Source organism: Protopterus annectens, chromosome 8.part0 (assembly GCF_019279795.1).
Source record: "Protopterus annectens isolate FY-2018-M chromosome 8.part0, PAN1.0, whole genome shotgun sequence".
Lineage (NCBI taxonomy): Eukaryota > Metazoa > Chordata > Ceratodontiformes > Protopteridae > Protopterus > Protopterus annectens.
The window spans coordinates 1,183,101,227-1,183,128,119 of record NC_056741.1 but is presented as its reverse complement, the minus strand read 5'-3'; the positions used below and the strand labels follow the sequence as shown (position 1 = coordinate 1,183,128,119).

General features: G+C 39.2%; 1 long non-coding RNA gene across 1 annotated transcript in view; it reads right to left on the bottom strand.

The window, feature by feature from the left end:
• The window catches only part of LOC122808074, a 302,624-nt gene that overhangs the window by 961 nt on the left and 274,770 nt on the right, over window positions 1–26,893 (bottom strand). The window lies entirely within an intron of this gene.

The window sequence follows — 26,893 nt, the reverse complement described above, 5'->3', positions numbered from 1 at the left end:
CTCCCTGGTGTTCATCTGTGCATGACAGTAGTCACAACCCACTTTTAAATTAGGAGGGATTCAGGTGTTCCCATACTTTGATGGCTGTCTTCTCAATGTAACAAGATAGACTCTTGTAACAGCCAAATGTTACTTGCTATAGCTCTGTCTATCCTTAGGACTATCAGTCCATACTCTTCACAGGCTGCTATCTGGACACTCCAAACTGCACTGTCAGTCCTCCTTCCGAAAGAACTGTGACTAAGTGCCTCTTAGAGTAACACACTCTACCAGCCTTAGTGGTGCTCAGAGTTCTGGGATTGATGGCTTCTCCCATAGAGAGGGCCATCCATGCATGTTTTTACATGAGATTATTAAAATGGATGCTCAGTGTTCACAGTCCCAACTTTCAGCTCAGCTGTCAGCCACAATGTGTGAAACCCAAATGAGCAGACCTCATCTGAAATTGTGGTTAACATCTCCAACTGTTTCTATGGGAAGGTCCTTTGTTCTCTCATGACCCTCAGCAACAGTCACCATGGATCCCTCCTCTCTAGAGTGGGGCATTTGAAAGGGAGATTGTCCTGAGGAACATGAACTCAGACATAGGCCAGCCTTAACATCAGTGCTCTAGGGCAAAGGACAATTCTCCTTGCATTGCATGGACTTCAGATCCTCTTCCCACCAAGACTGATATCCATTTGAGCAGACAATTTATTTTGTCATACAGTATATAAACAAGCAAGGCAGTACCAAATCCTACCCAGTTTGCACAGAGGCCATGAGAGTTTGGTAGCAGGTGACTGTTTTGCATCACTTTTTGATTACAATGCACATCCCAGGGAAACCCAACTGCCTAGTGGACAAACTCAGCAGATCTACTCTAATGACTCATGGGTGGTCTCTCAATTCTACAGTAGCTCATCAGATCTTCATCTATTGGGACCAGCCTTCCTCTGACATTTTTGCATCCCCATCCAACACCAACTGCAGCAATGACTTTCTCCTGATCCCACCTGAGGGACAGTCATCTAGAGATGCTCTAGTCTGTCCATAACCATCTGGTCTTCTTAGAACCTTTCCTATTGTTCCCCATATCACTGGATTTTTACAGAATACAGCAGCATGCAAAGCCATGGTGATCCTCATTGTCCCATTCTGGCCCAGGCAAATCTTGGTTTGCTTTACTCAGACCTCAAGCAAACACGAATAGCCAGCATGTGGGTGAAAAAGGCACAGAAAACCAAAAAAAGTTTGGATTAAGCCAAAAGGCTAAACCCTTTTATTGCCATACCGGTTTTGGCTGCAAAGCCTTCATCAGTGGAAAAACATTGTCTCGTCATACGTGCAGAGTGCTATTTACTCAGACCTCACCAATGGAAGTGGCCATGGCCTCAGTAGAATCTATCTATATATGCAGCCACACCTGGACTTACAGAACCTGAAGCTAACCACATGGTTTCTCTACTTCCTTTGATGGCTAAGGAACCTTCCTTATCCCAGAACATGGTTCACATTTTGTAAGCCTCACAAAAATAGACTTCTCTTATAAAGTTTACAAAAGTAAATGGAAACATTTCTCTATTAGAGCTATTGAACATGGTATACACCCCTTTCTATGTGTATTCCAGTGGTATCACAGTTCCTGTAAGACTTATTTGAGGCTGGCTCTAGTTACTCTGCTCATGATCACTTTCATAGCCATTCTCTCACATCACACAAGCTCTGCAAGGCCTTCTTGAAAGAAACATTCCTCCAGTAATGGACATCATTCTACAGGGACCTCAACTTTGTTGTAGAATCTCTAGCAAAATCCCCCTTTGTGACAGCTTCTTCTTCAGACCTAAAATTTCTAATTTGGAAAACTCTATTTTCGGGAGCCATTATATCAGGCAGAAAATTTTTAGAACTGCAGCCTTTATCATCCACTATTCCATACTGCTTTTTCTCAAGGATACAGTATCTCTAAGAACCAACCTGTCTTTTATTAAAATTGCTTTGGAAACAAAATAAAACAGCAAATACAGTGACCTGTTTTCTTCCCTAATCACTCCAGTAGGGAGAGTATCTTCTTCACATGCTAGGCATGCATAGACAAAGATTTGTTGTGTAAGAACTTACCATAAACCTTAGATGTCCTTCTCTTCCAAGTTGCAATATTCATAACTGTAGGGAGGTTGCTGCCTGCAGCACTGGACATCTGGCCAGTATATCAAAGTCTTAGGAGCAAGGGTACATGCGATGTTTCATGTCAGAGCCATAAACCATCATCAGCTATAAAGGTGACATCTGTACGCACCCACTTCAGAAATGACTACCGCATACAGTAGTACCCCTGGGAAGCAAAAAAGGAGCTTTTCAGACCCACATATTCCACCAGGCAAGAAGTTCCCCTAGAGAGATATGTGCCTGTTGTAGTACCCTGTTAGGATGGAAGGAAGACAGAGTAAGGGGGGAGTGAATACTGCAACATGGAAGAGAAAGACATCTAAGGTTATGGTAAGTTCTTACACAACAAATCTATGTCCTTCTGTTCTCATGTTGCAGTATTCATAACTGTAGGGAGAGTACCAAAGCTTTAGGTATGAGCCTGGGAGGTAGGTTGAGAGGCCGGGTCAATGAGACCCTGCAAACTGACCTAGCAAACCCAGCTCTGGCTCTAGAAATCAAATCTAGTTTATAATGCTTGGTAAAGGTATGTACTGAGGACCAGGTGGCAGCCTCCAGGATGGATGTGTAGTCAACTTCCCTAAAAAAGGCTGCTGAAGAAGCAGCTGCTCTAGTAGAATGAGCTCTCACATTGGCAGTTAATTATTTCCATGAAAAGAATAACAAGAAGAGATGGCTTTAGAAATCCATGATGATAGTCTGTTTAGAGACTGCCTTCCCTAAGGCCCTTGGGTGAAAGGAGACAAACAGTTGGTCAGACTTCCTAATGGATTTGGTCTTGTCCAGGTAATACCTTTGTTGCCTATGAACATCCATTGAGTATTAAGTTCTTTCAGAGGGGTTTTAAGGTTGAGGGAAGAAAACATGAAGATTAATGGTCTGACTCAAGGACAGCTTATTAACCACTTTAGGCATCAAGGAAGAATTAATACTGAGGGAGACCCTGTCCCTATGGAAGATAAGTCCCTCCTGGTGGATGTGAGGGCTACCAGCAGTACTGTTTTCCAAGTACATAGCTTATGTGATGCTGAGTGAGCTGGGTCAAATGGAGGTAGTGTGAGTTTTTCAAGGATAAAATTAAGGTCCCATAAAGGAGCTATAGGTTTATGAGTGGGTTTGATATGGAGGACCCCTTTTAAGAAGAGTTTTACCTCCAACTTGGATGCCAAGGGATGTACCAAGGGAAGACAGATGGAGTTGGCTGACAAGTCTACCTTAACAGAAGAGTAAGTCAGTCCTGAATGTAGAAGCTCACACAAGTAAGAAAGGACCATGGGTACTGGAGTAAGAAAAGGGTCCTGTTTTTTCTTGAGACACCACTTGAAGAATCTTTTCCATTTTGATACATAATTTCTCCTGGTACTAGGTTTCCTGGCTGCTTGCAGAACATTGAGTGTGTCCTATGAATATAGGTGTCTGAAAGGGATTCAAAACTCTATCACCCATAGAGTGAGTCTGAGGTTGAGCACCTGAGGGTGGATGAGGGATCCCCTGTCTTGTGTGAGTAGGTTGAATTGGTAGGGTAACCTATGGTGATTACCCTTGGCCAGTAGGTGTAGTAGGGGAAACCAATGCTGTCTTGGCCAAAAGGGGTCACCAGCAGGATTTTTGGTTTGTCCCTCTGTATCTTTAGAAGGACGTTTTGAATCAGTGTGAAGAGGGGAGAGGCATAAAGACACATCCCCGTCCAAGAAAAAAAGAAGGTGTCCACCTTCCAAGCTTGTAGATGTGTGTCTCTTGTGCAAAACAGAGGCATCTGCCTTTTTTGGGAGGAGGCAAATGGATCTGCCTGAGGAATACCCGACTTGTGAAGAAGATCCAAGAACACCTCCCCGTGAAGCATCCATTCATGAGAGGGTGCAGAGGTTCTGCTGAGAGTATCCACCATCACATTCTCTATGAAAGAAATATATACTGCTTGCAGGTGAATGTGCAGTTTTGCTGCTAGGGACCAAATCTGAACTGCCAGACTGCAAAGTGGGTAGGACCTTGTCCCACCCTGCTTGTTGATATTCCACAGGACAGTCATATTGTCTGTGACTACTTTCAAGGTGCCTGGTAGGAGAATTTGGCAGAAGGGCCCTCATCTCTTTGATATTGATGTGATCCCTTTGTCTGAGGGGGGGGGGGCACTGTCCCTGAACTTTGTCCTGGTTGTTGTGGTTTTGCAAATCTGCTCCCCAACCCAGGTCTGAAGCATATGTATAGATGTCTTGTAAGGGTGCAGGGATCTGCAAAGGTATACCCTGATTGAGGTTGATGGATGCTATCCACCATTCCAGATCTTTTTTTTCAGGCATGGGAGAAGAGGTAGAGGAATATCCAGAGGGTGGGAATGTTCATTCCACTGATCCTTCAGGACCCACTGCAACTTTCTCATATGCAGCCTTGCCAAGGGAAGCATGGGGATCATGGATGCCATGTGGCCTAGACCTCTTAGGAATTCCCTGGCTGAAATGGTTTGGAGGGAGCGAGAGAAGTGTTTGAAGGTAAAGGTTGAGGGTTTCTACCTTCTGGCAGGGGATGAAGGCTGCCATATTGTCACTTCTTATCCTGTACCCTAAGAAGTTCATGTCTTGGGTAGGTGTCAAGTGAGACTTTTGCTGGTTCACAGTGAACTCTAAATCTGCCAAAGTTTTGGACAACATGTGAAGATGATGGTAAGGGATGTGGCAGTCCTGGTGAAGAATTAACAGGTCGTCCAGGTATGGATATATTTGTATGCCCTGCATTCTGCAGTGGGTGATAACTAGAGTTAGGCACTTTGTAAATACTCGGGGGGCTGCACAGAGCCCAATGCAGAAAATTGAAAATGAAAAGACCCCACTGAGAAACGTAGGAATTTCTTGTAGCTGGGGTGAATGGGGATATGAAGGTAGGCATCTGTGAGATCTAGGGATACCATGAAAGCTTGGTGGGGAATGAGGGGTAGGAGATGATGCAAGGTGAGCATTTTGAAGGCAGAAACCTTAAGACATAGATTGAGTATTGACAACTCCAGAATTGGTTTCCAGTGACCATTTCTTCTTAGGACCAAAAACATCCTGGAGTAAAATGCCTTGCTTGTCTGATCTGGAGGTACTCTTTCTATGGTGCCATGAGATAGGAGCTGATACAAAAATGGAGGAAAGAGATGAAGCTGACTTGGAGGTGGTTAGGGTATCCCCTGGAAAGGAGGAACCGTCCACCAAGTCATAAAATAACCTTTTTGGATTATGGGGAGGACCTGGCCTCTGAGGTGATCTTCCAACAGGAGGGTATGGAAAGGGTGAGGTGGAGGGACAGGGGGGAGGAAGTGGGTAATAGAGAATTTGAGTCACGAAGGAGGGGCTCTGTCAGGGTCAGGCTGCCTCTGAAAGGAGTAGGGGTTGAAGAAGACAGTGTTTCCTAGATTGTTTCAGTCCCTTAGCTTGTGGGGCAGTAGACTGAGAAGACAGCCTCCTAACAAAACTGGTCCTTTGAGAGTAGTTCCTATGGTATCTAGGAATAGGTGAGGCTAGCAAATGTTTTAAATTTTGTAACTCTTGGCCCTTTTCTTCTAGAGATTTTAGAAGCTCTGCAGAAGTTGTACCAAAAAGGGCCTTGTTATCAAGTGGTACTTCCAGCAATTTGGTTTGTACATCCATGGGAAAGGGCTGGAGCCTCACCCAGGAGTATTTTCTCAGGACAGAACCTGAGGCTGCAGATCTGGAGGATGCTTCTACTTCATCATAACTGCACTTGATGGAGTGCCTAGTCACCTGAAAGGCGGTAGAGAGCAGGGCGGAGAGTTGTGACTTAGCAGGAGAGTCTGACACATCTGGCATAAGTGCAGAGGCTTTGGACAGGGTATCTAAAACTAACCTAGCCATCTGTGTTTGATAATTTAGGGCTCTGATGGCTAATGTGGAAGAAGTATAATTGTCTTTCCTAGCCTATCCATAAACTTGCTGTCCTTATCTGTAGGAAATTGTCTGGAGGATTTGTCTGCTGACACTGCTATGATGGCTGGGTCTGCAGTGGGGTTCTTGAACAAGAACTCTGTATCCTCAGGGACTTTATAAAACCTGTCTGGACTTTTGAAAGCCTGGGGCTGAGAATCAGGGTCCTGAGATGCAGCCAGAAAGGCATCATGATAGGCTGGGAGTAGAAAAATGGTGTCCATAAAGGAAAATTCTTCAAATGGGTTTTCAGGGCTAATAGTGTCCTCCTCCACAGGAGTAATGAAGTCCTTGGGAGATTCAATTTGGGAGCAATAAACAAGTGATTCATCAGAAGAAGAGCTCCTCCTCTGACTCCTGTAAGGCCTGTACAGGTGTAGGATCTGGTTGGGGAACCTGAGACTGAAGGGTCTGGAAAGTTCTGAAAAGATTTTGGGAAAAGGCTTCCCATCCAGCAGCTGATTCTGTTTCTCTGTGTTTTAAATTTTGCTTCCTCTTATGAGAAGTAGAAGGATGAGTTGGTTTTGGAGCAGATGCCTGGGTGGATGGGAAGGCAGGAGTAGGGGTTTCTATTAACTGATCAAAGACGCATTCTTTCAAATACGCCTTGAACGAACTTAAAAGAACGAAAAGGCAAAATAGCGAAGTGGCTTTTAAACAAATTCTTTCCCTGGGAAAGAATTTGCTTGGCCGCTTCTGTTACTTTGCCATTTTTGGCACTGTAATGCGATCTCAAAGTTGGTATATTTAAGTGGGGGGTGAAGCCCCCCACTTTATGTATTGTTTTTAAAGTTTTTTTTGTTTTGTTTTGTTTTGTTTTGGAACAGCAATTTATTTTCCCTGGGAAAAAAATCTCTGATCCGAGTGTTTGGGATTGTAAGCTTTTGCTTACATAGGGTTGATAAATCAGCATTCACTTTTTTAAGTGTTCTCTGATTTAATATAGACCCGGGAGTAGGCTCCTCTGATGCTATGAGCCGTGGTTCCCCCTTGCCATCAGGAGCTGATGGCTGATCAACCTCAGCAGATGTTCTCTGTGTTTCCACCGAACCAGCTTCCACCATGTTTCTCGGTTCTAGCTGTTAAAAACACATCCGATGGGACCCTGGGCTAGCATCTGACTCAAGACTCTCACTGGACTCCTGAGGTGCAGCATGGGCATCTGGCCTATCTTTTTTGGCCTTCTTCTGAGTCAGCTCCTCGGAGCTGCCTACCCCACCCTCCATACCTAATGTCAAACATCAGAGTCTCTTGTTATCTAAGTAAAGCTTTAAGGAAGCCAAGCAGTTGCACAGTGTCTTTGGCATGAAATACTTGCAGATGTCACAACATGTATGGTCGTGTCCTTCACCTAAACAAAACAAACATTGATCATGCGTGTCCTTATGTGGAATTTGTCTTCCACAAGCACAAGCACACTTCCCCTTCCTAGCTGACATGTACGTTTGAAAAGCTAGAAGTAAGGTAAACAAAAAACCCAAAAGGGTACTTATCTGTATCAGATGGATGAAACAAATGAGCAAACTGATTCCCGGAACTGGCAATCGGAGATGCGTAGATCACTGTGGCAGAAAAATTCTGAAGTGGGTACATGCAGACATCACTTTTATAGCCGACGTTGGTTTACGGCTTTGACATGCAACGTTGCACGTACCCTTGCTCCTAAGACTTTGGTATATTGGCCAGATGTCCAGTGCTGCAGGCAGTGATCTCCCTAGAGTTATGAATACCACAACATGAGAATAGAAGGACAGTTCAGATTTCACCACCATAGGACAAGACCAATAAAAAAGAGAATGGGCCAGATTCATTAATGCTTACATTAAGTGTACGCTCACTAAAAGTAAATTACATGTACATGAGATGTACTTAAGAACAACCCTATCAAATTTTTTGTGCTTTCCAGTCACTCAGAAAAATTACACAAAGTGTACATGTAACCTACACTTTGTGGTGACCTTTATAAATCCTCCTCACTGTTTGTCTACAAGAAAATCAGTAGGAAAACTAAATTAGGAGGAAGAACCTGGGAGTTATGCTTGGGTTGTCTGTTCACTTAGAACAGTGTACATACTAATGAATCTCAGGCAATAAGTTGTTTATGTCATTTGTCTCAAACAAGCTTGGTCACAATGTTTCTAAAATAACACTGCCCAGATGGTATTCAGATTGCATTTTTTTTTTGCATACCTTTTGAGAAACAATTACCAACTAAGCCAATAGCCCATTTTACAAGATTTATATCAGTTTATACAGCCTTTATCAGGAACTCTACCAAAAATTAAATTTGTGCTGCTGCAGCATAACTTTGGAGCTACTTTTCAGAGGTATACTTTCAAAACACCCCCTGGGAATTCAACATAGCTCTCAACCTCTTAGTGCAAGAAATCCGGACAAAGCCTTACATTACTGGGGGGAAGGGGGGCAATGGCTAAAAATACAGAAAAATTTTAAATTTTGCTCTTTTAAACTTAGAAATTTTCTAGAATAGCTGGGTTTGTATCAGCATGCATTTTGTGAAGGTTTTGAAATCTGAAACTCAAATGCACATAATTATTCATTGACTTTAATCCTGAGATCATCTCAGTGACTTGGCAGAAAACCACAAATTTTATGAGGAACAGACCAAAAATATGAGTCAAAAATCTGGACATTCTGCAAAAATATGGACAGCTGAGTGGTATGCAATTCAGTTAGCTTTAGGTTCTGTCCCATTAGACAAACTGGAGTGACTGAATGAAATAGGATACGGAAGTCATGTACTTATCATAATGCTGAATCATTTTCATCCTAGTTCATCTGATATGACATCTCTTATCCCTTCCCACTTCCTAACTGTCATGGCTTCCTAAGGCCCTGTCAGGCCAGCCTGAAGCTGTACTTCCTCTTCTAGGTAGAAGCATAATGATATGTTTGCCTGGTCTTATCACCATTAGTCAGCAAACTCAGTCTGGGGGCAGTCAGAGCACAGCGTAATCAGGGGAGGGTTGTTTTACAAAGGAGCCCGAGGCAAGGAGCACTAGCAGGAAGCTGAATAGGATTCAACAAGCAGCTCAGTTCCCATTAGTCAGATCAGATGAATAGTCTGAAAAGGATCCAGTATTATGGTAAATACATAACTTCAATTTAATTAACTTAGTACACAGATTCCCTGTTTCATACATTGGATGGAAACGAAATAAGGCACCTGACTGTTACTTTACAAATGATCCCTTCAAAGTGCTTCACTGCATAAATGTTATACAAGGTGAAATAGTTTTTTTCAGAAAATGTGTAAGAAAATAACAGGCATCATTAACAATAACATCTGAATTATTCTCAATCTGTTTGTCATACAGAGATTGGTATATAAACTCATGATGTTTTTACACAAGCCACTTTTTCTTGTATAAAGTCTTTTGTGCATAATCTGCTTCTTCTTTGATTATAGCATGCTTCACTTGGATGAGATAATCTGTGCCAGATTTAGTGAGCAGGCTTTAAAGGAAAACAATATTTTGTGTGGACTGCAGGACCCATACCTCCCCATGCAGAGAATTTCATCCTGCATCTCTTATTAATATAATCAGCTCCAGAACTAATCTCAAAACAAGTTATATGTTTTCTAGTAGGTTATAAGTTCTCTGGAGTTCTACTCCTTAGATTTGCCTTTGCCATGCAGGTGTGTACATTTTCATCTATTCCCATTTCAGTATTTTTTTTTGCATCCTTTTTACTCACATGCCTATCTACCATCAAGGCCCTACTTGGTAAGGTACTGCCAGGAGGAAGGGGAGTGTCCATCAGACAGTCAGTTATAATGTAGATCTGTGGTCTCATTGGCATCATGGCAGTGACAGCTTTTTGCATTTTAAGATTTATCTCTGCCCCTGGTGGTAACGTAGCACTTGTCACCACAAGGGCTTCATATGCCCTCTCTGTGCATTATGCTTGCCGAATCTGCTGATAGGGCCTACCATCACCAGCTTGGGTATCCATGCCCACATTTTCTCAGCTACTGCATCCCCAGCCATGATGATCATCTGCTTGCAAGCCAAGGCATTGTCATTACAGCAGCAGCAACAGCCAGGCTGGAGCCACAATCCTCACCCCCCCCCCAAGATAGCCATGCCATTATCCCGGGCTTTGCATTCAACTGCACAACCTGCTAGTTGAACTTGGATCGCATAAGCTTTAATAAGGCCTTTATCCTTCTGCTACCCTAGTGCAGGATCCATTTCAGTGGTTTGAAAGTTCATATAGTCATTTGAATTTTAGGCTACTGTGTTTTAGGTGGTCGTTTCCACCACTAGTGAGTCTTTTAGTATTCAGGCTTCTGAAAAAGACCCAATCCACACTACACAGAAACAGATCCCTGTGACACCTGTAGTTTTTTATACATAAGCAAAGTGCCACCACATGTGTGTTTACAAATATTCTCAGATATATGTGACTACGTGTGGAGTGTGCATGTGTCTCTCTCCCTTTCTCTCTCTCTGTATATACATAAATTACAGAAAAACAAGAAATACATATTTATATCTCTCTATCTATATATAGATCTATATATATATATATATATATATATATATATATATATATATATATATATATATATATATATATATATATATTTATATTCACACATACACACAGAAATATATGATTATACTTTCAATGATCAAATTTTAAAAATGCTGACCACCAAATAGTCAAGCCCTAACCACTGTCAATTTAATGGCTGAATGTTTACAATATGCAACCTTTCCCACTTCTCCTCAAATCTTGAAAAACAAAATAGCAAGTACCTCACCATAAAAAATGATATGCATTCCATATTTCTACTTATATATGACCAGAAACAAAAAAAAATGTTTTACATAGGGGTTTTCACACCACACCCCCCCTTACTTAAATAAATCAATATCACAATCACATGACCTGTTCAAACGGGCAATCAGCCTTAAATAGAACAACCTATTTCCACATGAAAGTCTGTCATTCAAATGCATATCTATCCATCTACAACCCCCTTTACCTATTTTCCACATGAGGTTGGAGTCAGGTTTGACCAAAACTCCATGTACCTTCACTTCATAGGCAATTATTGGACTTTTCTTTTTTTCCATAATCTTTGTTTTATTTATTCAAACAACATGTTCATCAAGAGTTATACAAACAACTGTAACAATACCAATTAGAAAGAACAACATAACAACTGGTAACTATATACACACTTATTTACAAAGGTGCCATTTGCCACAATTAATACAACCTTACTAATGTTACAAAAGAAAGGGAGAAAACAGATGTAAATACTAGCTTTATAACCCAATGTAAGGGAAATATTAGCGTACCCTAATTGCAAACCTTTAATTTCTTCATTCAAACTTGGTAGTTATGGGGATGTGAAAGTATTTCTAATGATCTATCTAATGGTTGACAAAAGCTAGGAAATTATTGTAATATGTGGTTAAGTAACAAGTTCCAGTAATCAATAAATTGCGAGTATACTTTTTGATCAGACATCAAAAATTTGTGAGCTGTTAGGTATTTGAGTGCCAATTGTCTAAACCCTTCCCATGTAATTGCTAACCTATCTACCCAATTAACTGCAATATAATACTTAACTAAGCTAAATAGGGTAATCAGAATACGGGTTTTCAAGTTGGTCAGTCCAGGTGGAGGAATATGAAGCATAGTGAATTCCCACAAAAGAGTGGATTTTTCATAACCCATCTTTTGTAGTTTAACTTTTAGAGAATTCCAAAGTTTATATACACATTTACAGCTTCAGAATATATGCAAGAGATCAGCTCTTTGTAAGTCACAATGAGGACAAAAGGGAAACTGAATGATTTAATTTATGTAAGATTGTAGGGGTAAAGTATACATTATTACTAATTATAAGCTGTGTGTATGCTAATTTTTTTAAAGGGCATTAACTTAGACGATAATTTTATGGATTGCTTTATTTGGTTAACAGAAATTGAAGGGTTTAGTTTGGAAAAATAGCTTAAAAACAGGATAGAATTCTGGTATTTAATCACTGCTATTAATGTGTATGTGCTTGAAATCATTTTTCCTCTCATTGACATTAATCTCCGGATAGTTTTACAAGTCTTTGTATCTTTGTCTCTTATGTAACTATTAGCTAGGTAGCAAGAACACATTTCCTTAATCTGTCTTAGAGTGATAATATAATTCTTGGGGAGATTTAATGCTTCCCTCATCTCTGAAATAGTAAGGTTGCGAAGCAGATAGAAATCAAGCATTCATTTTTTTCTTTTAAAAGGGGGAAATTGGTTAAGTTTAGCACTGAGTTATTAAGTTTTAAATTTGGGTTAAGATGAATTGGTTGGAGGGTTGCAAAAGCAGCAGATAGTCCTAGTGACTGAAATAACATTTGTAAATTAGTTACATAAAATTTTATCAGATCCAGCACTTTGTGTTTTTTTCAAACTTCTTTTGTTAAGAAAGGGGAGGGCCTTAGGTTTAAATTTGAGGGATCTAACATGTCTATAGTATAGAATTGTCCAGTAAGGCATCCAGGAGTTTCCATTTGGATCATAATCCACAATTTTTATTAGTCTGCTACTGTTTATAATGTCATAATATAATTTGAAATCTGGAAGGTTCAATCCCCAATTATCCTTAGGACACATCAGTTTATAGTAAGAAATCCTGACAGATTTAGGAGACCAAATGAATCTAGCCAGATTAGAGTGTATCTTCTTAAAAAATTACTATAAATAATTAGCTGGGAAGCCATAAGGATGTACAATAACATGGGTAGTATATTCATTTTAACAATTGCCACCTTAGACAAAAATGGTAGTTTAAGTTTTCCCTTAAACTACAATCTTGTTTTATGTTCTGCCATACCTGTACAATATTGTTTTGAAAATGATCCAAAGTGTCTCAATAAAATGAGATTCCTAAGTATTTTATGGACCTTTTAAGTTTAACTTCCAATGGGTGGGGGTATACTAATAGTAGATTAGCTGAATTTAGAGGAAAATTGCAGATTTGTCCAGATTTAACTTGTAATTAGAAAACTTCACAAATCTTTCAATTGAGTTCAGTGGTTTAGGTATATCCATGCTTGGTAAAGTGAAGTATAAGCTCAAATCATCTGCAAAGGCTAAAAGGGCAATTCCTGTATTATAGAATGAAGGTGAAGGATGAAAGGTAAAGTAGTTAATAAATAGAAATAAGTATTCCATGTAAAGATTAAAGAGATATGGAGATAACAGCCACCCTTGTCTTGTTCCATTTCTAATGGGAATTCTCTTGGAGATACTGCTGTTTATATAATGTAGTGTAGGCATTGTCACAGATTATTTTAATAACATTAATAAAGCTTGGGGGTATTCCAAAATATGGTAAAATTTAGAGCAAGAAATTTAGGTTAAGTCTATCGAAGGCTTTATATGCATCAACAGTTAGAGCAAATATTAGGTATTTGTTAAGTTGAGAGAATTTCATAAGAGCCTGTAGAGTAAGTGTGTTGTCACAAATTTGTACTGAATAAATCCTGACTGTTCAGAAGAAATAATATTGGTTATTATAGGTTTTAACCTATTGGCCATTATTGTAGTAAGAATTTTGACATCCAAGTTAATTAACAAAATAGGCCTATAGCTTTTAGTATCTTTTGGGTTAGCTTTTTCTTTAGGAATAAGAATGGTTTTAGAGGAATTAAAGTGTATGTCTATGATGTTATTTTGTATAATGTAATTAAATACGGATAGTAGTACTTTAGATATTTTTGGGCAAAAGGTCTTATAAAATTCTGATGTAAAGCCATCTGGGGCTTGTGCCTTATAATTTTTAAGGTTTTCAATTACTGTAGCTATCTTATGTTGAGAAAAGGTGAGGAAAGACTATTTTGTTGATTTTAGTTGATCTTTGGGAATTTTAGCTGTTCCAGGAAATGAACTTTCTCTTGTTCTAAGCCAAAAATGGTTGATCTCTGTATAAATGTGAATAAATATTTTCAAAAAGGTTAATAATATCTTTGCTAGAGCTATAAGTTTTATCTTGATATATTACATCATAGATAGCCTGGAGTGTTTTTTTGATTAATTAGGTGTGTCAGGAATCTTAACGGGACTTGTGAAGCTTCTGCATAATTGACTACATTTCTACTTTCATGAAATGTTAGATTTTAGCATTGAGCAAATATAATTATCTTTGAGAGTTAAGTAACTGGTTTTCAGTTTCCTCTTTGAAGCTAACTTGTAACTATGACTTTAATTTAAGAATTCTTTTCTTTATCAAACTTTCTTCTTCAATATAGCATTTTTTTGTAGTAGGTAGCTTTGCTGATAAGAAAACCTCTTATTTGAGCTTTGGTGGCTGCCCATTCAGTATCTAAGGTAGATTGGCAGTTGGGAGTTTTTCCCAGAAATTCCTCCAGCATCAAATTAATTTCTTCCTTAATATCCTCCTTTGTCAGTAGGTTTGGGTTTATAGTCCAGTTATATCCCCTGTAACTGATATTCTGTTTATCAGACCAATTAAAAGTCATTGTGATTCTAGAGTGGTCAGAAAGAAATCTGATATCAATGTTACAACTAGTAATCAAGTTCAGGAAGAATTCAGAAATAAAATAAAAAAAATCAATTCTGGACCACATTTTATGACATTGTGAGTAGAATGTAAACTTTTCTTGTGTTGGTTTACAATTTTGGTAGTTAAAGGGATCATAGAGAGTGAAAACATTTTTAGCTCTGATATTGCAATTGTGGCCTGATTGTTGTAAGGTTTGTTTAAGTTTGTTCTATCCATTACAGGGTCTTGGTATGTATTCCAGTCACCACCCAAAATAAATAATCATTTTGAAAAGCAGATAGTATCTTTTATAAAGACATAAATAATTCTTGTTGCTTGCTACAGGGTGCATATATGTTAAAAATCACTATTGGTTTATTCACATGAGGACATTTGCAGATTACGTAGCACCACCTACCCTCTGTATCAGTGTCATAATGTAAGATGTTTTCCTGGAAGGATTTCTTAATTATTATAGCTACTCTGGCCCTATTTGTGTACTTGCCAGAAGCAGTTATTGCTTTAATCCACTTTTTCCCTGACAACTCTGACCACTGGTCCTTTGTCATATGTGTTTCTTGTATTAGAATTATTTGGGCTTTTGACTTAAAAGCAAGATGAAGGAAAATCTTCCTTTTTTAATTAACTGAATCCCCTTTACATTCCAAGAGTCGATCTCCAACATTTTATTTTATTATGAATAAGGGTAAGCCTTTAGGGTACATTGAAGAGGTATTGTAGTTATATGCAGAGATCCCCCAACTAGTAAATGGTAAATGGCTCCTAACTCTTCCTGCCTTATCCTCATGTCTAACCACTAGCCCTCTGGGCCCAGAAGATAGGGGAATAGTACGAAATTGTAGCAACCAAACAAGGATAAGATAATCTTTTAGCTAAAAAGCGTTAATAAAATAAATATTTTCTATGTTAGATTTCCCTAATAAAAACATAGCATAATGAGAAAAAGCCTGTCATACCTAGCCCAGAAAAGAAAAGCCTACTAAAAATAACCTGCTCTGCCTTTTTTTTTTTTTGCTGTTTCACTTATAAATCACAAAGCACAGAACTAACTTCAGTAAATGAGAAAGAGAGGTAAAAACTGTGAGAAACTAAATTTCCTTCAATATTTATAGTATAGTATAGTAAGTATCAATGGAGTACTTATTGTACATCCAGCAACCTATCTAATGTGTTTAATAGTTAGCTTTATATCTTTTACTAACATTTTCCTTTTGGTGCTTAAAGGAGTCTTGTAATCATGTTTCTGGTAAAACATATAATATTACAGAAATACATTATTTTTGGTTTGTGTTATTTGAATATACACCATCATCCCAGAGTGGACAAATTCCCATTATAATCATGCTATTTGGATAATTACTCATCACTTTCTATAACAGTTGTCTAGGAGTTATGATCAAGATTAATAACCGCCCCTTGTAAGCCACACCAACATAAATGCAACATCTTCAACTAAACAGGACTATAACATATTTACAATCATTCTTATACCTAGACTGTTGTATTAAGCCAATGCACTGGGCCTTTAACACCAACAGAGCGTAGTTTCACTTCAGTAATGACCGCCCAGTAGGTAATTCAAAGAGAAGTGGTACAATAACATAATGACTTGCCACATACATAATGAAAACTTCATGGTATTCAGTATTACTGAAACACAGATTGAGTCCCTGTGAGAAAGCCCTAATATAAAGTTTGCACTGGTTACTCGTTCCAGAGAAGTAAAAACCTGCACATTTTCCCAGCTGTTCTCATTCTCTTCAGCAACATTATTGTGTTTTGTCAGGCAACACCCCCTTACAAAGGGAGTCTGAAAAGGAATGTGCGTTTCTATTTGTTGGCAGTTTCAATTGTTATATACCACTGTATTATACCACTTCAGGTTAATATCCTTTACAATAATCAAGCGGGTATCATACAATTACATGAAATAATGCCGAAAATGTAACCAGTACATCAATATTTTCTTAGTACAGCACTCTGTGGGTTTTCAAACTGAACTAACAGAAGTGATATTCTGTTTGTTAGAGTAACCGGAGTAGGTCTGTTCTTATTACACACCTCGTTTTATTGTTTTTCCCCAACAAGGGATGGGAACAAGGAAAGCGAGAGTCAAGCAAAGACTTTTCAGAGCTTATCATACCTTGTGTTCACCAGTCGATCAATTTCCATCACATTAGCTAGTAAGTACATGGGGCCAGGAAGAATATTGTGCCCTCACAGGAAGTTCATTGTTATTGTCCAGGTTAACTATGGAAGGTACCATTGTGTAGGGGTGAAGTAACAGGAAGAAATTCTTCAACTCAGACATTTAGGGGTTAATCTTCTGAATAGAAACTGGAGACCTTTTCCTTTAATACACATTGATGGCATAAAATGATGGAATTCTCTCAGATGAACTCCTAGCCTAGTAGGAGCCTAAGAAACTTCGCCAATGGGCCATTAAAAGAAAATGGCATGGATTTACCATGATTCTCCTCATCTCACGTCACTTAACATTATTGTCAAATTTCAGCAATTCCTTGAATGCTGACATGAAGCTCATTTTTGCTTCTTTTACAGGTGAGGCAGAATATTTTATTTCTTGGTGTTGGAACAACAGAGTGTTAGGAAACCTCATTTGGAATTTATTTTTTTTTAATTAGATACGCACAGAAGGGAGAAAGGGCCTGCCTCACCTGTCTAATTTGAAACAGGAGATCCTGAGTAAGGGATATTTTATTACCATTCCAGGTGAGCAGACCATTCTTTTTGGCTGACATTAGTATTTTCACAACATCTTGATGGTTCAGGAACTTGACATATACTTGTCTTGGCTTGTCTGCATTTTGTATAGTATGAAACTCATGGTGGGCCCTTTCTAAGACCATTTGTTTTACTTCTGCAGGGTTTTCAAGGAGTGTATTCATTATTTGGTAGATTGTAGCTATCAGGTTGGGATGTGTAATATGTTCCAGGATGCCTCTGATAATAACATTGTTTCTCCTTGAACAGGCTTCCAAATCAGTTATTTTTGTTTGCAATTCCTGGATAAGTTTTGAGTCATTGCCCACTTGTACTTGTAGATTATCTAATTCTATCTCATTCTCAGCTATCCTTGTTTCAGACTTTTCAATTCTTGCAAGGATTTGATTGCAAGATTCATCAAATACTTGAAACTGTGTAGTAAGTTCCTGGATAGCTTGTTGTATTGGTAGCAGAGTCGTTTTTATGTCTTCTAGGTTTGCTGGTTGGTCCGTTTTTACTTTGCCTGAAGTTTTCACCATTTCTTGCTGCCTGTTAGTCCAAGGTCTTTTTTGGATGGTTTCCTTCTCTGGTGATGCAAACATTGAAAATTGCTTTTTGTAGTTTGTGTTTCCATGCCTGAGTTTATGTTGGACATTTTAAGATTTTCCTTGTGTATCAGTGAGATCAGGAAGGCCTTTATTACCTTGTGGCAAGTGTCAGATGCAGAGAGCTTCCTAATCTACATAATCTGCCTTCTCTGAAGTCAAATATCTGATCTTAGATCACAGCTTTGGTAGAACAAGGTATTTATTACCCTTTATAGTTGATTATTTTCATTTTGTGCTGAATTTCATGCTTTTCTGGTGAAGTTTTCTTGAGATTTTTAGCAGAGCTAGGAGTAGCAGTGTCTGTAGGACCTCAGCCATCTTTTTCTCCCAATTATTGGACTTTTCATTCAAACTGACTGCACCTACACAGAAAAATATACATATATATAGATACACACACACACACACACACACACACACACACACACACACACACACACACACACACACACACACACACACACACACACACACATTTACATGTGGATATGGGTTCAGTGTGTGTTATACCATGCGTTTAGTACATCAAATGCTTTGGAAGCTGGCTTTTTGTACTGAAATGCCAGTTCATTTCTGGATACCAGCATTTTCATTGGGGGACTGCTACACAGTGGGAGTGGGATTTTGCCCTTTCCCCTCTGTTGTGCAATCTTGCAGTTGGTATGTATAATTAGCAGGGGGACCAGGGGGATCAGGGCAGGTTTGCCCACCTGCATAAAATGTTGCTGTGTTTTTCATTTTAATGAGTTTGTGGTTGATGTAGTGGGCCAGCAATACAGTGAAATATAATCATCTTTCTTAGTATATTTTGAAACTATTTAATTTCTTTATTTTATTTACTTAATGTTTGCTAACTGGGTAAGTGGGCTGGTATAATAGACATGACTCAGGCCAGACAAGCAAATTCAATATGTATAAACAGATATACAGACCATGAAAAATTATAATAAGGTTACACTGAGCAATTAAGGTTAGATGCAAGCAGAAAAATAATCTTATAAATCAACTATTCTACTTATCACACAAGTTGTAATAAACTCACCAGCAAAGACATTCATTATTATTTAACTTGGTTTCAGTAGAGAATAAAGAACTTAGTGGAGCAGTGAAATGGTTTTAGTAGTGTGATAAATCTGTGACTCAACCACTTGTACATTTTGTCATTAGCATGTTGTTTTTGCAGTGATTACTTGAATGAGTTTAGGTCATCCAAGAATCTAATATCTTCAGGGACAGAATTCCAGATGACTTGAGCAATTTTGCAAAGTAACATTTTGCAAATAGATTGAAGTGTGTTCTGTGTAATCAGTTTGAAAGTGAGCATGACTTCACTTGGTGTGAAAGATATAAAGGATTATGACTGGGTCTGTGATAATAACTAGCTTGTTATGTGTTCAGGATATGGATATCAAGAAATTCTCCCATGTCAAGAACACATAAAGCAGAATATGACTGGAGACTCATTCATAATTCCTTGTAGCACACACAGGTTTTTCTGCTCCATATACTACCAATTACATAAAAAGTCTAGGAGTGCAACTTGTTTTACCAGCTTTTAAAGCCTTTCAAAGTTGGTAAAACACTGCTGTGAGATAGACAGACCACAGGCAGAAACAAAATGCCCATCTGTGGAAGTAACAGCTTTAAATGCTGTTACACACTTCATTCTGCCTCACATTTTAAGTGTCTCAGAATGAAGCTCTAACAGGTTTTAAAATCTGTTTTACCTTCTGCTGCTGTTGTTTACTAGCCAACACTCTCCCCATCAGTCCCTAGCATGAGACCCAATCTTAACAGCACTTTTGTGTCCTTAACATGTTTTGTTTCTCACAAAGAAGCACTGTTAAGATCAGGTATTAAACTAGGGACATCCATAAAATCATCTTTTTCCTGATTTTAGAGCAGTACTCATGCACTATAATTTTTTAACTGTTTGTGAACTAGGTTTTCCACAATTTGAACAGAGGATTTATAAGCTGGCCTTACAATCGGGCTGGATTTCTTATACATGAAAACAGTATTAGCTGCTTTCTAAAGTCAAGGTTTAGTATTTTGAGTAATACATCTATGTGTGACTCACGTAAGGTGAATGAATGTTGCTAATGCTGCTGCATATAGATTCTTGTGAGGGAAGTGAACAGACCTTGGTAAAACAGAAACTTTTATTTTAAGTAGCTGTTTCAACATCATTATGTAGATAATTGTATTCAGACTTACTTGAGAAGTGGCATGATGCTATAGTGTGGTTAACTTGTGCAACATTAGAATATTACAACTAACACTTCCATTAGAACCTTGCTTGTACCCAAATGGCAATTGTCTAGAACTGTCACACTTTCTGAAAAAATACACTTTGCCTTACAACAATACATTTATTGCTCAAAGCAGTAATCTTCAAATCTTTTGTGGCAGTTATGCAGGAAGGCTCAATGGATAAATATGGAATATTTTGACAGCTGTTAATAGTTTAACAATATGTGGTGTCACATTTTAGAATGATGGCTATTGCACCTAATACAACCAGCAAATTCTTTCATTTCTTTTTTTATTTTGGGTATTATAACTTCACAGGAAGGCTCAATGGTTTCAAAAGTTGTCATAGTCAGGGGTTGTAGTGGGGATAAGCTTCCACTGTCTATTAAATGCTCCCATGGCATGCGTCTCTAATAGCCTCTGACAACCCAAGTCCAGCTAGTGGCCTTTGCGTGTGGCTTAGTTTCCAAGTCTGGTGAAAATGTTTGTACTGAAAGGAGAAGGGGCGAAGGTGGGTGAGTGGCACCTTAAAACTAGTTGCTTTGGGCAGGTGAGGCTTGTTAGCCTGGGAAGGCAACACACCTAGAGGAAGGTAAATGCTGATTGAAAACCCCTGCTGCCTTGTGGAAATACCTAGCCATGGTGAAGGCTTTGGGAATAAACCCTGAAGAAAAATCCAGAGATGGAATCCCTAAGGCAGTTTGAGGTTGTACTCCACCTCGCTCTGTCAGCTGCTGCGACAAAATTGATGCCAAGTTGTACTGGCCTTGCCTTTCCCCTTGGATTACAACAGTGGCATGGAGAGTGGGAACCTGCTGTTTGGCATCAGCTGTTTCCTCAAATTCACTTGCCAAGGCTTGCACCCTGGAGATGACACTCCAGCTTTGCCCTGTCAGCAGTGGCACAACATGGGGAAGTAGCAGTTACCAGTTATAAGCCAATGCACTCAACTGGCATAGAGTGAGGTGCCAGAGGCTGCTTCCAATGGTGGAAGAGATCCTTTGATCTCAATGGACAGCTACAATCCACCTTAAGTTCGGCAGCCCTCAGCCAAATAGGTACTGCCTCATCACACTCAACTTGCTCCACTGGGTGTGTGGGGCTTAGGATACCCCTCAACAGGTGGATCATTAACCATACACCCAGAAAAACAAAGAAGCAACAAAATAAACCAGCCCTTACGCTAGACACATGGAACATATGGATGATGAATCCAGGCCTTATGGAAATCTACAGAACATTAGTGATTTTTGGAAGACAGCAGTCATAAACAACATGTTGAGCAGATTGCAGATGGACATTGTGGCTCTCCAGGAAACAAGGCAGCCATCCATTGGATGTCTTGGGGAGAAAGGCTTTACTTTTTTCTGGCAGGGGAAGCTTCCAGAAGAGACTAGGGAACATGGTGTTGGTTTTGCAATCAGAAACAACCTCTTTGACTCAGTCATGCCACCAAATATGGGAAATGAGAGACTGTGGAAAATTCAGCTACAAACGCCAGTGGCCATGGTCTACATCTTCAGCATCTATGCTCCTACTTTACCTTATACCCAGGAAGTCAAGGACAAATTCTATGATGAACTTAGTGCTGCCATCAGTGAGGTTCCTTCCCATGAACCATTATTCATTCTTGGTGATTTTAATGCCAGTGATGACAATGCAGATCACAGCTGGCCATCTTGTCTGGGACATTTTGGAACAGGAAAGATGAATGAAAATGGACAGCATCTCATTGAACTTTGTTCCCAATATGACCTCTGCATAACTAACACCTTCTTCAGTGAAAAATCCCCAGCACAGAGTTTGACGGAAGAACCCAAGATTGAAATATAGATATCAGATTGACTTTGTCCTCACCAAATGGAGCAGTTTAGGTAGTGCCAGGGTAACACACAGTTACCACAGCGCAGACTGTGATAGCGACTACTTGCTCATGTCTAATAAGGTGAACATCCAGACACAAAGGTTCTTTTGCTCTAAAAAAAGAAGGGAGGCCACACATTGACACAGGTGAGACTCGTGACCCTTCAAAACTATGTATGTTTGCTCAAGCACATGAAGAGGCTTTGCCTGCCTGGATGGCACTAATACCAACAAGAGGTGAGAAAAACTATGGGATGCTATCTACAATACTACAACATCTATCTTTGGGAAGAAGGCAGTCAAGGGTGCTGGTTGGTTTGAAGCCCACACTGAAGTGCTGACACCCCTGATTGAGAAGAAGAGACAGGCACTGGTGGCATACAGGTCCTCGCCCAATGGGAGAACTTGCAGGCACTCCAGGGTGCTCAGAGTCAAGTGCAGCAGGTAGCCCAGCAGTGTGCAAATGATTATTGGCTCCAAGTTTGCTTCTAGCTTCAGTAGGCTGCAAACATTCGTAACATGCGAGGAGTGTCTGATGGGATTAAACAAGCCATCGCCACATTATAAAGGAAGATTGGCAAACTTAAGTTGGCCACAGGCGCAGTCTTGAAGGACAGAACCAAGCAGATGGAATGCTGTGTGGAACATGACTTGCAGCTGTATGCCAGAGAGACCACAGTTACAGAGACAGCCCTGAATACTATTCAGCCTCTGCCAACTATGACTGAACTCGATGCTGAGCCCATCTTGGAGGAACTCAATGATGCACTAAAAGCACTCTCTCCAGGAAAAGCCCCCAGGAAAGATGGCATTCCCTTAGAAATCATTAAATGTGCTAGTGGTACCCTAATCTCAGAGCTGCATGCAACACTTTGCCAATGCTGGAGAGAAGGTAGTGTACTACAAGATATGAGGGATGCTAACATAGTTACTATCTATAAGAATAAGGGTGACAAAAGTGATGGTAACAACTATTATGGCATCTCCCTTCTCTGTACCATGGGAAAGCTATTTTCACGTGTTGTCCTGAAGAGGCTCCACATTCTTGCAGAGAGAGTTTACCCTGAGTCTCAGTGTGGGTTCAGAGCTGGATGGTCTACTGTAGACATGGTTATCTCTTTTAGGCAACTACAAGAAAAGTGCAGGGAGCAGAACAAAACTCTGTATATTGTCTTCACTAATCTGACCAAGGCATTTGACTTCATCAGTAGAAAAGGTCTGTTTGCAATTCTGGCAAAGACTGGCTGTCCTCCAATACTGCTTAGCATTATTAGGGCCTTCCATAAAGGCATGAAGGGGGCTGTCATGTATGATGGATCCACATCTGAACCTTTTGAGATTCTCAGCGGAGTAAAGGAGGGCCATGTACTGGCTCCAACATTCTTTGGTATCTTCTTTTGAGTTCTGTTGAAATTTGCTTTTGGAACTGCTACAGAGGGTATTTTTCTCCAAACAAGAATGGACAGCAACTTCTTCAAACTTTTGAGACTTAGATTGAAGACCACGGTGCTTAGGACTTGTCTAAAGGAGTTCCTGTTCACTGATGATGCAGCTATTGTGGCTCACACTCACAAAGAACTTCAGTCAATTATGACTCACTTTGTGGATGCATGTATGGAATTTGGCCTCACAATCAGCTCAAAGAAGACCCAGGTAATGGGCCAAAATGTGGGCAGTAAGCCATCAATGATGGTGCTTGATTGTGAGCTGGAGGTTGTCCAGGAGTTCATGCACATAGGCTGTACAATCTCTGACAACTTGTTGCTTGACAGCGAGCTCAACAAGTGCACTGGAAAAGCTGCCACAATTTTTTTCCAGGCTGGCAGAGAGTACAGGCTAATAATAAGCTCACTGTGCACACCAAGGTGCAGGTTTACACAGCCTGTGTTTACAGCACATTACTGTATGCCAGTGAAATGTGGAGTATGTGCTCAAAACAGGAGCAGCGGCTCAATGTATTCCATATATACTGCCTTACACACATACTTGGTATCTCACGGCAGGACAAGATCTCCAACAGCACAGTGCTTGAGAGGACATGCACCACCGAAATGTTCATCCTCCTGAAACAGAGATGTATGAATTGGTTGGGTCATATCTTACACATGATAGATGGCCAAATACCAAAAGACCTCCTTTTTGAGAGCTGGAATCTGGAAAGAGGCCAAAAGGGTGACCCAAGCGGCACTATAAGAACATATGCAAGCATGACCTCAGTGCTCTCTCCATCAGCGTGAACAACTGGTATTCTCTCACCTCAGACAAGATTGCCTGGAAACAGGAAGTGAAGAAAACTCTTGTTAAATATGAAACAACTTTTGCAAGGACAGCAGAGGATAAGAGAGGTCTCAGGAAGATCTGTGCCCATGATACCAGACTGACATCTGCCTACTGCTGCCCAGATTGCGGAAAGAACTGCCACTCCCAGATTGGATTGCACAGCTACAGAAGATGCTGCTCAAATCAGTCCAATAGAGGAGCATATCCATGATTCTTTGGGATCGAAGGATGCCTACTACTATAACTTCACAAGAAGCCTTAATAGATAAATATGGAATATTTTTACAGCTGTTAACAGTTTAACAATATGTGGTGCCAAATTTTAAAATGATGACTATTACATGTAATAGAACCAGCAAATTCTTTCATTTTTGTTTTATTTTAGGTATTATAACTTCCCTATTAGGCTTATCACATATCTGATTTTAACTGAAAGAAATATGTCAGATTTTGTAATCAGTTTTTAATCTTCACAGTGTTGGAGTTTGCCCTGTATTACCATGGAGTCAAATCCAGCCTCAGTAGGAGATGGCATATAGCAAGAAATCTTTCCTGGTTGAAATTCATGCCCATCACCAAATAGACAGACACATACACCTAGTGGCAGTTTGGAACTTTTTTGGTGTAAGTGCCATGAAGCTTGGTTTTACTGAATTGAATGAATATTTAGCAGGCATAAAAGTGTGAGGTGCTATTTACAGAAGAAAGAGAATTGTGAAAATATACATATATGGCAAAATTATTTTGAGTAGGAAAACCTGTTCATATTTCTTTATAATAAAAAGGACATTTAATACTAATACATGTGAAAAGTCTCTGGTGGCACAGAAAGAATGCACTAAAAGGAAAATGCAAATGATCATATTCTTTATCCAGTGTCATAGTTATTACTGCTGTGTTTTTCATTAGAAAATGCTGGAAAAAATTAAATAAAACACAATAAGAATAAAAAAAGATTTTGTGACAAGTATGATAAAGGCAGATATGAAACATTCAATTACTGAACCTGGGATAAAGAAACATTTTTGGTTAGGATGTGGTGATTACTTGCAGCTGATAAAGTTAAACAGTGTCAAATGAGGAAATGAATTTGGGGAAATTATGCAAAAATTAATTCTGTTAAACCTGGCTTGTGGTTGTTAAGGTCTGCATCTCTTATGAACATGCAATTTTATACAAAGGTGCAAATGACTTACAACATGTCCCCTTATACCACGTGACTACAGTGGTCAGACATATAGAGGAACACTGTATAAAACAATGATGTGAAAGTATTTTTTAGTAAACTTATGCCATCACCTAGGCTAAAAGACTATCAGTTTATGAAAGTCAGATACATTAATAATTGCTTACATACAATCAAATTAAAAAATGGAGTCCAGATAATCAGTTGTGAAGAGACAGCTCATGATATTGTCAGTCACGTTAAAGGCTCCAATGGAGTTTAAAGGAGGTAGACATTCATGACCGAAAATTTACATGGTATGCTAGGAATTTATTAGACTTAAAGGAGAACAACCTAGCCCACTAGTCAGACCAGTTGGACCAGATAATTATACAAATGAATTACACATACTGACTGATTATTACCATTTGAAGATCACCACAATTATGGATTCAAGGAGCACATGTGTTAGTATCAGATGATGTGAAATGTGTTTCGATCTATCTGTTAAGTGGGGGAGATAATCATCTTTACACCAAGTCTATTAAAGGGCAGTTAGTCTCATCAGAGTAAAGTAATAAGATTGTGGCCACATGCATTTACACCACAATGCACTATGACTAAATGAAAGTACCTTTCAGTGTAAATTTTTAATGTTGTAGTATTACATTACATTACTACATGTTCATTGTTCATTTTTTGTTTCTGAGATATATATCACACTATGAAAACACGAATGCCACAATGTTGAAACCTGTAACAGCAAATGCAAAATAGCATTTCCTATTGTGAGTTTCGACAGTGTGATGCGGATCACACTATAGTGGGGATCGGGAAATGTACCCTTTCCCTCACTGTAGTGTGATCCCGGAGTTTGTATATATAAGTAGCAGGGGGTGTGGGGGTGCAGGGGGTTTGCCCCCCTGCAAACATGTTGTTTACTGTGCAACACACAGTGATGCTGTTCCCGGACGTGTGGTGACTGTTCAAAAATGTTGAAGTCAACATTTACAGTCATCAGACTTCGAGTTTTTTTCTATTCGTTGTTTTGTATTTCGTGGTTTCATTTCAGAATAACCGCGATTCGCCATTGTGCAATTTGGGTTAATAATAGTAAACTATATATATATATATATATATATATATATATATATATATATATATATATATATATATATACATTTCATATTCACTGGGCTGTGGCTGAAATGGTCCACAAAGGGTGATTCTATTACTCCAGTAAACAAATCAAATGAATAAATAACTAAATAAACAACTAACTAAATAAATAGACCTTCAAAAATTCACAGGGTTATACTGGCAGTATGTAAGAGATGTCAGGAATGAGTTCAAAGCAACATCAAGCTTTTTTT